This window comes from Balaenoptera ricei, chromosome 17, assembly GCF_028023285.1.
Source record: "Balaenoptera ricei isolate mBalRic1 chromosome 17, mBalRic1.hap2, whole genome shotgun sequence".
Classification (NCBI taxonomy): Eukaryota; Metazoa; Chordata; class Mammalia; order Artiodactyla; family Balaenopteridae; genus Balaenoptera; species Balaenoptera ricei.
Genome location: NC_082655.1, coordinates 67,824,897 through 67,839,717, shown reverse-complemented (window position 1 = coordinate 67,839,717; position 14,821 = coordinate 67,824,897). Strand labels below are relative to the sequence as shown.

The following is a 14,821-nucleotide window of genomic DNA, read 5'->3' as shown; positions in this document are numbered from 1 at the left end:
CTTGAAAGTCATAGAAAAGTCTAGCTGCACTCCAAACACGTTTTCCTCCTGTTGAAACTCAGTCATTTGGGGACAAATCAATAAACACTTTTAAGATACCCCTGTGTGCAAGGCATGATAAACTCAGGTGATACATGCTTCTCATTTCTGTTGCTTTCCTGCATTTTAACCAAAGAATAAATAAGTGATTTGTCATATCCTTTAAATAGTACCTATTTACCAGAAAGCAAATTTGGACTAGTCCAAATCCCTTTGCCTGACTTTATAAGTTGCACCTAAATAAACACTGAATAACCCTATACTTCCTGTAACTTACAACTAGAGACAGTAATTTAACACCTGCTCCCACTTTCCTCACCATTTCAAAAGAGAAAAGCACAGTGTTTATTTATCTTACAGAATCATATGATTGTAACAATAAGACATTAGGTTCTTCGACTTCTCCATCTGTGTTTGGAAAGGAAGAAGCGAGGCATAGCAGCAAGTAATTGGCATTCTTTTGGACTCATGCTTTTAATAAAATAAAATTTGAATTTTGATAAATATCTTGTTAACCTCTCTGTTTACAGCCTAAAACAGAACTCAAGAATAGAAAGTACTTTTTCAGTTTCAGGTATTCCCATAAGCACATGAAGATAAAACGTATGTTTACACCTCCAGGCAAACCAGCGTCATTTACAACTCAAAACTGTAATGAGGCCAAAATGTGACACAAATCATCTCCCCAAAATTGTCCTTCTGGCGTGAAAGAGACTGTCTTACAAACACAGAGGGAGGAAAAGGTATTTCCGCCATACTCTTTATGCCTGGGGCATTTGCATGCAGCATCTTGAAGTGCCAAGAAGCCGTGCGCAGGATGTGTGCTGGCAGGACCGTGCAATCAGCCGGTGAATGGAAAACCAATGAAATAACGTGCACCAAGAAACCTTAACTGCTTTATGAACTATAGATCAAGCTTTTTAAAATTCACCGATAGAATCAGAAAAATTCATTTTTATTATATAGCAAACAATGTTAAGTCCAATGGAATCACTCTCATTAACAGAAATACATATATGTACATCTACATATGTACATCTATATAACTATAGTACATGTTATACTATATAATATAGTACAATAACTACGCTAAATACATAAATATATGTTTATATATTTATAAATATATATCATACATATATGTATATATAATAACTTACTACTATAGTCCCATTTAGTAAATAAATCACTCTAGCCACTGAGTTAACATTTGTTAATTCATTAACTAATGGCGCTTATTCAGAGCTTTTTAGAGGAGCAAATTGTTAAAGCAAATTCAACCACTAACTCTCTCAGTCAAAAATTCCCCATCAGGACTTGAGGACATGGGGAGGGGGAAGGGTAAGTTGGGACTAAGTGAGAGAGTGGCATGGACATACATAAACTACCAAATGTAAAACAGATAGCTAGTGGGAAGCAGCCGCATAGCACAGGGAGATCAGCTCGGTGCTTTGTGACCACCTAGAGGGGTGGGATAGGGAGGGTGGGAGGGAGACGCAAGAGGGAGGAGATATGGGGATATATGTATATGTATAACTGATTCACTTTGTTATAAAGCAGAAACTAACACACCATTGTAAAGCAATTATATTATACTCCAGGAAAGATGTTAAAAAAAAAAAATCCCAATCAGCTCCTCCCCCCACCCCAAAGGAAAAACTCTACTTGGAGTTCAAGGGCGGGAAGAGTAGGCCTGCTACCATTTCAATCCTAAAACCTCCTGCCTGTGCTCGGGCTCCAGGCAGACATTCAGAACAGGCCTGGGCAGAGCCAGCTCCCTTCCTCTGTGGCTCCCAGGGTGCGCCCCAGGCCTATCCCCCTGGATCCCACCCATTCTTCAAGGCCCAACCACGTCCAGCACTGGCCATCCTCCCCTGAGTGATCTCTATCCTCTTATCCCTGTAGACAATATACGGTCTCTCCCAGTGGCCTCCACAATTTTTCTCACACATTCGTATCAGTAAGAGGTTTGAAGCATGTACCCCCAGTGTACTTTTCAGTAAAACACTGTGTACGTACCATTAGCCTCTGTCTCACAGCTCGAATCTATATTGGTAAATCCTGTTGGTTCTACCATCAAATCAGGTCCAATATGGCGCTCCGTACCTCCACCCTGGTCCAAGCCCCCATCATCGCTCACCTGGAAAATTGCTCGAGGCCTTCCAGCTGGTCTCTGTGCTCCTGTCCTTACTTCCCTCCAAAGTATTTTCAACACAGCGACCTTACTGATCCTCTAGAAACACGAGCCAGATCACATCGCTTCTTTGCTCACGCCCACCAGTGTCTTCCCATTCCACTCCCAGGAAAAAAGCCCAAGTCCTTTCACGTGGCTGCAAGGACCTGGCCACACCCTCGCCCCACCCCTCGGCCTCCACCCCCCAGCTATTCACTGGGCTCCAGGCGTACTGACCTCCTCACTCTTCTTCGTCCTTCCAGACACGTTCCCACATTAGGGTGTTAGTACGTGCTCTGTGCGCGGTGGGCAGGGGTGCCTTGCCCAGAGACAGCCACGTGGTTCATTCCCTTCGTTCCTCCAGGTAATTACTCTGTCCCTTCTCACCGAGACCGCACTCGGCCACGTCATCTAAAAAGTTACAACTCTTTCCCCCATTCTTCCCGTCGTTTCTCCTCAGCATGTATCACCACCTAACACACTTTATCTTTCCTTGGTTCATCTTGTTGATCCCCTGTTCTCCCCGACCAGACCGTAAGCTCCACGAGATCGGGGACGCCTGACGGAGGGGTTCACTGCTGTGTCCCCCATACCCAGCAGTATAGGAGGCCACACCCACACTCACTCCCATTATTCATTACTCCCGTCACCCCCACGGAGTCTGCACCGTCTACGGCCATTAACAGATGTCAGTGACAAACTCTTCCTCAGTGTCTATCATCTCTTGAGACACTAGCTAATGACATAGATGTCAATCCGTATTTCATCTAGTGAACTTGGTAATTTCATGGTTTTTGACTGTGTCTCATCAGATGTGATTATACTATCACTGGTTTTTTTTCTCATGATGAGGAGCTTATACTGAGAAGACAGGCTATTCGATGAGCTAACAACAGAAACATAAATACAAGTTCCAGTCTTTTCTTCCTGCCCCCTCCGTGGATGGTCTCACACACCTCCCCTTTGAGAGAATGCTGGACCATTCCATTCTTTTTTTTTTTTTTTTTAACATCTTTATTGGAGTATAATTGCTTTACAATGGTGTGTTAGTTTCTGCTTTATAACAAAGTGAATCAGCTATACATGTACATATATCCCCATATCTCCTCCTTCTTGTGTCTCCCTCCCACCCTCCCTATCCCACCCCTCTAGGTGGTCACAAAGCACCGAGCTGATCTCCCTGTGCTATGCGGCTGCTTCCCACTAGCTATCTATTTTACATTTGGTAGTGTATATATGTCCATGCCGCTCTCTCACTTCGTCCCAGCTTACCCTTCCCCCTCCCCGTGTCCTCAAGTCCATTCTCTACGTCTGCGTCTTTATTCCTGTCCTGCCCCTAGGTTCTTCAGAATCATTTTTTGTTTTGTTTTGCATTTTATCTTTTTAAAAACACTTTTCATCCGGGTTTTATTTTTTAATTAATTTTCAAGTTTTTCTTTTAAATCATTGATTACCTTCTAGTTCTCATACCTTAAGTAAGTTTACTTACTTTTTTAGCCTTATTTTTATTAGGCTAATTTCTTTATTTTTAAAAATTTGTTTGATTTCAAACTTTAAATCTTGTTATACTCCTGAATTTGAACTTATGTTTTTGTATTTGGCGGTTTCTCTTTCTTTTTTTTATCCTTCTGACAAGATCTTCTTTTAACAGTCTTTGTTTATCTTAGTCTTCTCTTACATTTTGCTTATTTTGTGATCAGTTTTAGCAGAAGCTTGTTAGAAGCTGGGCTGGGCCTCGTATCACATCTGGGCCCATCTCCCCACTGTCTCTGTGGTCCTGTCCCAGCTGCCCTGCATGGCTCCTCCCGCCAGGTAGGGATGGCAGCCTGAGCGACTCAGGGTTAATTCTGCCCTTGGGCTCCAGGCTCGCTTTGCACACGGCTTATTTGATTAGCTGGACCCTATGATTGTTGTCTCGAATTATCCAGTAATGAGAAAATGCAAGTTCTAAATCCAAGGTCTCCGATGAATAAGCACCAACAGTAAGACAAGCCAGGCCCGCAGAGTGAAACAAACAAGGCAGAGGGTACCTCGTTCAGTTCCGCCTGCCCTGGGGAGGGTCCTACGGGTTGATCAACCTTCCCAGTGGCTCCTTGAGAGAAGAAGCACAATGCACCCTGCGATGCCAGCCTGCACCTGTTCCACCCCTGCAGTCGAACACCTCCGTTTCTCCATTTCTGGCAGAGTTGAAAGGCCCTCCTTCCTCATCACAAAATCCCAACTTGGCTACAAAATTATCTCAAATAAGGTTGTTCCGTGAGATCAGCTGCGACCCAGGCAGCAGCTCTCTGAAGTCTACGGAATCTATGTTGGGTAACTCAACCTGCCCCTTGTCGGAGGGCAGGCAATTTTCTCTGCCCTTCTAGGTTCTTCTGGCTGGTCTAAGAATTCAACTGACATGAATCAGATTAACAGGAGAAAATCACACAAAAGTTTAATAACGTGTATACATGGGAGAAACTCAGAAAAACTCAACTCACCAAAATGGCCGAAGCCATTATACCAAGGCCAAAGCCTTAAACACCAAGTTCAGCTAAAGACAAAAGAGGATGTTGGGGGTAGTGGTTCGGGACCTCAATTTCACATGGAGATGGAAAGGCAAAGATTTGGTAAGTGAATGCTTGCTGGGCCAGGCAGAGACTCCGGGACACAGAGAGGAATTTTAACAAACTGACTTTGCTAGGTTCCTCCCTGCCCACACACGTAGTTCCTCCATAGTTATCTACAGCGATAGCTCCCTTCTGGAACAGGTCCTCTATCTACACTTTTATGCACTTAGGGGGAAGGTCAAATGTTCTTCCCGAGTCTTTTGGGCCTTGATTATTTTCAGCTCGAAATAATCCCATGCCAAAGAGATATTTGGAGCGGTAAGTTTTCCTCCCCTAAACCCTAAACCCCAAGAAACGACTCCAGAACTCCTCACAGTGGTCAGTCAAGCAGCCACGAGCCTCACTGTACCTGGGAAACCGAGGGGCCCAATCAAAACCAGCGAAGATCCCAGTATCACAAAGGGCTTCGCAGTCACCTCCTTCCTGGCCTCATACCCCAAATGGTTGAGCAGCGCTCCAATCGCGGGGGGTCACAGGTCACTGACTCAGCCATGCCCTCTGTGATGCCAGGCCCTGGGACAAGGAGGGGACATTGCAAAGGTGAGTAAGAGGGGTGCGTGGTCCCCCAGAGAGAAACACGTAAAACCAACTACGATTCAAGGCTCAGTGATTTAAATACAACCAACACCAACGACGCGCTGTGGACCACAGGGGAAGAACGATGCATTGTAACCGTTGAGGAGAGAGGACAGAGAGAGCTTCATGGAAAAGAGGGCTCCTGGCCTAAGCCTGCAAGGATGGGAGAAAGGACACCAGCGGCTGAGGGGTTCTCGTGGCACAGGCGTGGGGATTTGGAAGCGCCCAACGTGTTCAGGGAACTGCAGGTGATCTTACACCTGGCGGAGGGAGGTAGAGAAGAGGGCCCACCGCCGCCGCCATCCCCGTCCCATCCGGGGGCCTCGGTACCCAGCTGTGTGCGGCCTGCCAGACCCTCTGCTCTGAGACAGTGAGGGTGGAGAGCAGCAGCCCACTGGCTTCCCCGACCATTCAGCATCCTTAAGAAGTGATTTTCCTGTTGTTGAGGAACAAGTTACTTCCACTGCGCGGTGGAGGGCAGGCCTTCTAGAAAGGGAAATCGGGGCCCTGGTCCTGGGCCTCCTGGGCACTTGTTTCTCTCCTGCCACTCCCCTCCCCTCCCTCTCTCCCTCCTACATCAGGGTGGGAGGGAGTCCAGGGTACCACGTCATGGCCGGAGGCCCCTCCTGCCACCTCATCCCTGCTGTCCCCAGCTCTTGGGAGTGTAAACAATTCTCCTTCTCACGCATTCTCCTCATTTATGGGCAGAATTCAGTGAAAGAACCACTACCCTCCACTGGGGCGGGAAGGGGGGAAATCTTTTCTTTCCACCTGTTCAGTTCCCATGCTCCCTTCTTCCAAGGAAAGCCATTCCGCTTTCCTTCGGGACCATCCATCTCCTCACCGCACAGTCTTGGCGGCCTGTCAGTCACAGAGCCCCGTCCTTGGTGGCTCGTCGGTGGACAGGGGACGAACCCAGGCCAATCGATCAGACGCTCTTCTTCTCCTTGTAATATTTTCCCCCGGATCCCCATGTGGCTCACTCCCCTACTTCTTCCTGATCTCTGCTCAAATATCACCCCTTAGCGTAGCCAACGCTCACCCCATATCTAACAGGACACCCCGTTCCCCACCCTCACCACGTCTGATCACCTTACCCTGCTGGAGTTCTCACTGTGGCACACATCACCATACAACGTGACATTTGGGGGCGGGGTGGGGGGGGGAGCTGCTTATTATCTGTCTCTCCCACTGGAATGTCAGTTCCGCGAGAACAAGGACTTTTTTCAGGGATGCCTTATCAATCCCTACGCACCGCTGACCATCGGCACCAATAAACGTCGTTGAACAGAGGCGCCAAGCAGGCATGGCCTTCCACCCTTGAGTGAAGTAACAGAAGGCGTCCGAGTGGATTCATCCTTGCAACACTGCTCTCCATCCACGGCTCGTGCTCCCTGGATCCCTGGGGCTGCCCTGTCCCGTGTGCCATCTCTATCCCCCTTTCCCATGAAGTGCTGGGTGTGACAGAGGTGGTTCCCGTGCTTTACAGTCACAGAGCACTGACCCTCGCCCCACCCCACTCCAGGCCTGACCCTTGCCTCTGCCAGGCCCTCCACGGGCCACCATCCTCCCCTGCTGGGCTTCCCAAATCCTCAGAGCCTCTTCGTAACTGGCCTGGATTTGCCATACCCTCATTTGAACTTGACCTTTAATGGACCAGCCCCTGCGTCTGTGTTGCTCTCCACCTCCCACTACTCATCCCTCTCTATCCACCGCTTTCCAGTGTCCCCTCTAGGGCAGGACCTACTTTCTCAGTGACCCACGAGGCGGTGCATGCCTCTAGGAACTGATGCTGACAGGGGTTTAGGTTACAAGAAAAATTCAGGCTCAGTCTCAGGACCTGGGCTCACACCCAGGGTGCTCCCACAGAGAAACGTTTTGCATACCTGCCTAAGGTCCTCAAATGACCACCAAACCCATCTGGGACATAGTGATAGGAGGTCGCCTTCTTGAATATATTTGGTAGCACAGCTACTATACACAACAAGAGGACATGAAAAGCAAGCCACACTTCACTGCAACACCGCAGCTGTGACACCAACTGACACTCAACTTGCACAGCTTCTTGAAAATTAGCCAAGGTACTTCATAGCACCTGAGTGCCAGGTTGAAGGAAAATATTCCCTCACTCATGCCTTCCACTCACAAGCACAGGCAGATAACAGACCTCTGATCTCGGTTATTTTGAGCAGCAACTTTTTTTTCTTTTAAGTGATTCAGTTATTTCGACACAGGCCTGACAGCAAAAGAAGAGCTGCCACAGCAGTCAGGGAAGAGTCTATCACTTTGCTAAAACATTCAGAGAGCACCTTAGGTCGCAAATGAGAAGATGAGGGAGATGGCTTTAAGTAGATTCCCAGTGTTTTTTCCTCCCTACCATAGCAAACAATAGTTGGTTGACACTCACCATCTTTCTTTAGAAATACTTTCAAAGTAATTTGTAGTCTAAAAGGAAACACACAAGTACATATGGAAACAGCCAGTTGCACTTAATTCATACCTGGGGCATGGTGGGGGGAGGGTAATGTGCTGTGGCTTTAAAACATCAAATTGGCCACCTGTGAGTGACCACTGTCTATAAATTTAATCTAGTCCTCAGGAAGGACCACAAGGATAGCTACCATGAAAGCATGAAAACAAATTAAGTCAAAAATGTTTTAATTGTAATTTGGGGGCAAAAAGAAAGTTTTATTAGAAATAGACTCACAGACATAGAAATTAAACGTATGGTTACCAAAGGGGAGGGGGGAGGAATAAATTAGGAGTTTGGGATTAAAATATACATACTACTATATATAAAACAGAAAACCAACAAGGACCTACTGTATAGCACAGGGAACTATATTCAATATCTTGTAATAACTTATAATGAAAGAGAGTGTAAAATATATATATATATATATATATATTTATATATAGATGTATAACTGGGACTCCCTTGGTGGCACAGTGGTTAAGAATCCACCTGCCAATGCAGGGCACACGGGCTCGAGCCCTGGTCCGGGAAGATCCCACGTGCCGCGGAGAAACTAAGCCCACGCACCACAACTACTGAGCCTGCACTCTAGAGCCCACGAGCCACAACTACTGAGCCCACATGCCACAACTACTGAGCCCACATGCCACAACTACTGAAGCCTGAGCACCTAGAGCCTGTGCTCTGCAACAAGAGAAGCCACCGCAATGAGAAGTCCGCGCACTGCAATGAAAAGTAGCCCCCGCTCGCCACAACTAGAGAAAGCCCACGCGCAGCAACAAAGACCCAATGCAGCCAAAAATTAATTAATAAATAATAATAATAAACTAATAACTTAAAAAAAAGATACTGTAATCAAGACAACGTATTATTGGCTTAAAGATAGACAAACAGATCAATGGAATAGGAAAGAAAGTCCAGAAACAGACCCACACGTATATATGGACAACAGTCCTTTGACAAAGAAGTAAAGATAATTCCATTGAAAAAGGATATTCTTTTCAACAAATGGTGCTGAAACCATTAGATATCCATATAAGAAAGGAACTGAAAATAGATCACTGACCTAAATGTAAAACCTAAAACTATAAAACTTCTATAAAACTATAAAACTTCTAAAACAATTGGGGAAAATATTTTTAAACAGACAGTTTACCAAAGAATATCTGTGGATGGCAAATAAGAACATGCAAGATGTTCAGTATCATTAATCATTAGGGAAGTGCAAATTAAAACCACAATGAGGGGAAAGGGGGGAAGTAAATAAGGAGTTTTGGATTAATATGTACACACTACTATATATAAAATAGATAACCAACAAGGACCTACTGTATAGCACGGGGAACTCTACTCAATATTTTGTAATAACCTATAAGGGAAAAGAATCTGAAAAAAAAAAAAAATATATATATATATATATATATATATATATATATTTATATATCTGAATCACTCTGCTGTACACCTGAAACACAACATTGTAAATCAACTACACTTCAATTTTAAAAAAACCACAATGAGATACCACTAAACCCCTATTCAAATGGTTAAAATTAAAAAGATAATTATACCAAGTACTGGTGAGTATGTCAAGCAATTAGAACTCTCATGCACTGCAAAGGTGAAACATAAAATGTTACAGACACTTTGGAAAACAGTTTGGTAGTGTCTTAAGGAGTTAGACATATAACTACCCTATAGTTCAAGCATTTCACTCCTAGGTATTTTCACAAAAGATATGAAAACATGCGTCCATACGAAGGGTTACATACAAATATTCAGAGCAGGTCTATTTGTAGGAGCCAAGAACCGGAAACAACAAAAACGTCCATCAAGAGGTGAGCGGATAGGGCTTCCCCGGTGGCGCAGTGGTTGAGAATCTGCCTGCCAATGCAGGGGACAGGGGTTCGAGCCCTGGTCTGGGAAGATCCCACATGCCGCGGAGCAACTAGGCCCGTGAGCCACAACTACTGAGCCTGTGCGTCTGGAGCCTGTGCTCCGCAACAAGAGAGGCCGCGATAGTGAGAGGCCCGCGCACCGCGATGAAGAGTGGCCCCCGCTTGCCGCAACTAGAGAAAGCCCTCGCACAGAAACGAAGACCCAACACAGCCAATAAATAAATAAATAAATAAATAAATAATTAAAATTTTAAAAAAAAGAGGTGAGCGGATAAACTAATTGTAGTATATTCATACAATGGAATACTATTTAGCAATACAAAGAAATGAATTATTGATACACACTAAAACATGGATAAACCTCAAAATAATTACGCTCAGTGAAAGAAAGTAGACATAAAAAAGTCCATACTGTATAATTCAACTTATAAAATTCTAGAAAATGCAAACTAATCTAAAGTAATAAAAAAAACCAGTCTGTGGTGATGGGGCGGGAGGGGGCCCAGCAGAAGGGAGGATTACAGAGAAGCTCAAGGACGCTTTTGGCAATGTTGCATAGTCTTACAGTCTTGATTGTGGTGACGGTTTCACGGGTACATATATATATCAAAGCTTATCAAATTATATATTTTAATTATGTGCAGCTTACATCAGCTTCACCTCAAGGGGAAAAAAGACATTTTTCTAAAAGTGGGTTCTGGTGATGGTTGCGCAATTCTATAAATTTACTAAAAATCATTGGATTATATTCTTCAACTGGATAAACTTTATGGTACGTAAATTATGAGTCAGGAAGTCATTAAAAAAAAGACTAGAAGGAAACACACCATGTATTGAAAGTTGTTAGCTGAGGGTACTGAAATTACAATGGGATTTTTTCTTGTTTTCTTTATAACGTTCCATATTTTCAGGTTTTTCTAATTGAATACAAATTTTAATAACTAAAAAATTTTTTTCAAACATACCTTCTGGAATTAGTACTTTTATCTCTTTCAGCTACTAATAATCAGCGAACAAATGTATCATCTTTGTGTAAATTTATAATAAATATATTTTTTAAAACTTGAAGGAAGCCTATACAGGATAATGGACTTTTTTGTTGGTCTTATATCTACGGCACCTCCTACAGGGGCACCTGACACATAGTGAGCACTCAGTGCATACCTGATGGATAAGCACACAGTATCTGTAAAGCAATTCTCCATTTTTTTAATGATCGATCTGCCCAATAGTTCATGATGACTTCTCCCAGGCTAAATTATTATAATAATTAGGGATGGGCAAACTACTGGCCAAATCCGGTAAATGAAGCTTTATTGGAACCCAGCCATATGCATTCATTTATACATTGTGCGTAACTACTTTCAACCACAGCAGCAGAATTGAGTAGTTGCTATAAAGACTGTATGGCCCTCAGAGTAAAATATTTACTATTCAGCCCTTTATAGAAAAAGTTTGCCTGGGAAAGTGGGAGGTACAAACTATCGGGTATAAGATAGGCTACAAGGATGTATTTTACAACACGGGGAATATAGCCAATATTTTGTAATAACTGTAAATGGAGTGTAACCTTTAAAAATTGTTTAAAAAATAAAAATTTTTTTTAAATTCTTAAAATTAAAAAAAAAAGTTTGGCAACCCTTTCATGACAGTCATTTATTGCATATTTACCATCAACTAAATGTTTGCACACATTATTTTGTTTCTTAATTTTCACCTCTAAGGGAGTTATAATCATCTAAGCTATGGATATAAATCACAGAGGTATGGGTGAGATGTTGTTTAAATGCATATCTGGAAAAGCCACTTTCCTATAAATGTGTTATTTTTATTCAGTTATCTATGTAGAGTATAAATGTAAAAGTAAGGAATATTTGTATAAAAAAGAAATTCATTTGTAAAGTCCATCTTTCCAAAGTTGGCAATTTCTCAAAGATTTAATTTCTAAGAGTATAAACCCCACATACTATTTTATAGTTGGACTATAATTCGCTGTGAAGTAGAATAACTATCTTCCAGAAACTACACTAGGCACTTTACATCTTCTGTGCCACTCAACACTAACAACTTCGTGGAGGAAAAAAATATATTTTCGTTCTCAATTTACAGATGAGAAAGCTGAGTCCCTGAGCAGTTAAGATCAGCAATTAGTAAGTGGCAGAGCCAAAATCAGAACTTGGCTCTATCTGAAACCAAAGCCTATCTTCTCTCCATTTGTGGACACATGTCTCCAAACTACAAAAAAGCAACAAGAGTTTAATTATAAGAAGTATATAGGGGAATTCCCTGGCGGTCCAGTGGTTAGGACTCCACGCTTTCACTGCCAAGGGCGCAGGTTCAATCCCTGGCCAGGGAACTAGGATCCCGTAAGCCGCGTGGCAAGGCCAAAAAAAAAGTTATTAAAAAAAAAAGAGAGAGAATTGTATACGTCTCTACTGCCAAGGAAATTAAACCTATTAGAGCTGAAAATCCCAAAATATTTTTGTAACTGTTAGTAACAGGAGTTTAAGAAGCATTCTAAATAAAAAAGAAGCTCGCTATTTAGATTTCCATCTCCAGTTTCATCCCTAATTGGCTGCCATAAGGATGGCAGAGAAACGTACATTATCTGAAAAATACATTCCAAATATGTTGTATGACATTTACTTCAATATTACGGTGAAGACTCAGAAGAGCACACCAGCTGTTAACAGCAGATTAAATTTACCTCCTGGGAAGGATGTCACTGCCAAGAAACACCTTCCAGGTAAACAGCCATGGGTATGACACAACTCCTGTTTGCTTTCCAGGCACTCAAAGAAGCATGATTCTCCCAGGAAAGATCCAAGTCTAGAGCAACGCTTAGACATAAGAGAGCAATCTCATGTGCAAATATCCCTGCAGTCACTGGCATCATCGCGGCCATCCACTGGATCTTATAGACATTCGAGTGATATAAACTTTTCAGGACAGCTTTAATGTTACCCTCCCACCACCCCATCAATCCACAGAAATCAGTTCTATCACAGTAGGTGCTTCCAGTAGGGCTCACTATAAAACTTATTCTTGTATTTAGAGAAGCGTTCATACTCAAAGTCTACAGTCACTGACGGGAGAACTATTACCAAAAGATAACATTGGGCACTTATTATATGTAAGATACTGTGCTAAACGCCTTTATATGTATTTTCTCACTTCAACTTCACAGCAGCCTTATGAGGTATGTACTGTTGTCCTAATTTAAGGCATTCTCCTTTGTAATCACCTCATTGATGAAGGGATAGAACAAATTCAACCCAATTAAAAATAGATAATCCCTGACTCTTTGTTATCTAACAATAATGAAGATAATTTATCAATACAAGCACTTTTACTAAGTTACTATACTCGCCACCACGGATTTGTCCTCATCTCTTCCCTACTAATGTGGCCAGACTCCCACAGAGACACCTTAAGAGTGAAATCAGAAGAGCCTTAAGTCATTTCAATTCATGGCATCTAGCACTACGACACATCAACCTCTTCTTATGAAGAGTAACTTTATTCTTTCTAACTTCTGATCCATTTCTGATCAATCGAAATTCCGACCTATACATGCCCTAAATTGACATACCTTTTTTCCCCCCATTGGAAGTTGCGACGGTTAATTTTATGTGTCAGCTTGACTGGGTAAGGGATGCCCAGACAACTGGTAAAACTATTTCTGGGTGCGTCTGTGAGGGTGTTTTTAGAAGATTAGCATTTGCGTCAATAGACTGAGTAAAGAGATCCACCCTCACCAAAGTGTGTGGGCATCATCCGATCCTATGAGGGCCCAGATAGGACAAAAAGGTGGAGGCAGGGCAAATTCTCTCTCTTCTTGAGCTGGGATGTCCACCTTCCCTTGTCCTCAGACATCGGAGCTCTCAATTCTCATGCCTTCAGACTCCAGAACTCACACCAGCAGCCCCTCAATTCTCAGGCTTTTGGACTTGAACTGAAGGTCACCCCCAGCTTTCCTGGTTCTCCAGCTTGCAGATGGCAGACTGTGGGACTTCTCAGCCTCTATAGCCACATGAGCCAATTCCTACAGAAATCTCCTCGTATAAATATATATCTCCTATTCTGTTTCTCTGGAGAACCCTAACATAGATTTGCTTCAAATAGCTAACTTTTTCTTTATGTCATATGATTGTCATAATTAAGCGGTATCCAGCCCCTGACCTGAAAGAAGCTATTAGCTTCACAGGCAGACCTAGTCATCAGTACCTGCATCTGCTTTCGCACGACTGTAATGAATCAAGGTTGTCTTTGTTAGCTAATAACATGAACTCAGGTCCAAGATCGCTCAGCCCAAACCCTTGAGGCTGGATGTGCCTTGGAATGAAGACTTTTTCACATTTTACAAAAGTAAAGGGTGATTGATGCTGTATATTATGCAACTCCCCCAGCAGAGTCTGGAACGGTGCTCCAAAATCAGGCATGCTACTGTTTCTGCAACAATGAATGAACGAATATTCACACTAAGTGTGATTTAAAAACTAGCCACTATCAGATCAGGCCTGGTTTTGCCATGGAATAAGTTGCAAAACTAACTTTTAGATTTCAAAGTAGCAGTAGAAAATGTTTTGAAATTATTATGAGAATTGGCATATGAGAATAGGTGTCAGGCACCAGCTATGCATCAGCCCTCAAGAGTGTGTTACTCGACCGATTAAAGAACACTTCCCAAATTTCGGAGCAAACCCAATATTGGCATTAGCCTTTTATTTGATTGGATTTCTCCTTTTGAATAGTACTTCTACCTCTTTGATGATAAGATTTCAGTATCATTAGAGATCTACATAGCAAGTCAAGAGGTAGATTTAAAAGAAAAAAAAAAATCACAAAATTTCAAATTATTTCAGGGGACTCAGACAGCCACAGGATCAACCCTTAGGTTATTCACTAGTTCTGCTCCTTTGACCAAAATTACATGTTGATGATCATCCCCTTAAGGCAGCTTTGCTTCTTCTAGTGAATTTCTGTATGATCATCCCATAATTCTGAAATTTGTGTTTATTCTACCACTAGTAGGAAAAACACAGTTTAA

At 42.9% G+C, this 14,821-nt stretch overlaps 1 protein-coding gene across 4 annotated transcripts in view; it reads right to left on the bottom strand.

Moving 5' to 3' along the window:
- Window positions 1-14,821, bottom strand: part of SLCO5A1 (solute carrier organic anion transporter family member 5A1) — a 127,506-nt gene that overhangs the window by 79,369 nt on the left and 33,316 nt on the right. The window lies entirely within an intron of this gene.